Source organism: Acinonyx jubatus, chromosome F2 (assembly GCF_027475565.1).
Source record: "Acinonyx jubatus isolate Ajub_Pintada_27869175 chromosome F2, VMU_Ajub_asm_v1.0, whole genome shotgun sequence".
Classification (NCBI taxonomy): domain Eukaryota; kingdom Metazoa; phylum Chordata; class Mammalia; order Carnivora; family Felidae; genus Acinonyx; species Acinonyx jubatus.
This window is the reverse complement of record NC_069394.1, coordinates 59,845,519-59,845,947: the sequence shown is the minus strand read 5'-3', so window position 1 is coordinate 59,845,947 and position 429 is coordinate 59,845,519.

Sequence of the window (429 nt, the reverse complement as noted above, 5' to 3'; positions counted from 1 at the left end):
CCCTCGGCGCCGCCCCTCCCCAGCCCTGGCGGCGCGCCGGTCCGGGCGCGGGCGGGTGCCGCGGCTGCCCCCTCGCAGGTGGGGAGGGCGCCTCGCCCCGGGGCGCCCCGCAATCCGCGCCCCGCCCGCCGCGAGCCCGCGCCCCTAGCCCGAGGGAGCGCCCCGGGAGAGAGAGGAGCGGCAGGTGCTCGGGGATCCCGGCGACCCAGGGAGCGCCGGAACCGCCAGCAGCTCGGTCAGGGCGGCCGCATTCCCAGCCTCCAGACTCTGCTTCCTAACACCTGGGGTCACGTTCATGCGTGGGCATTTTCAGCAACAAGCCTGGAGACGATAGCGCTTGATGCGCAGCAAACGGGTCTCAGCGGCACAGTGTGAGCGAGGCACCCTGACTTCGCCCAGGAAAACTCAGACTGTAGTCCCCCCCACCCC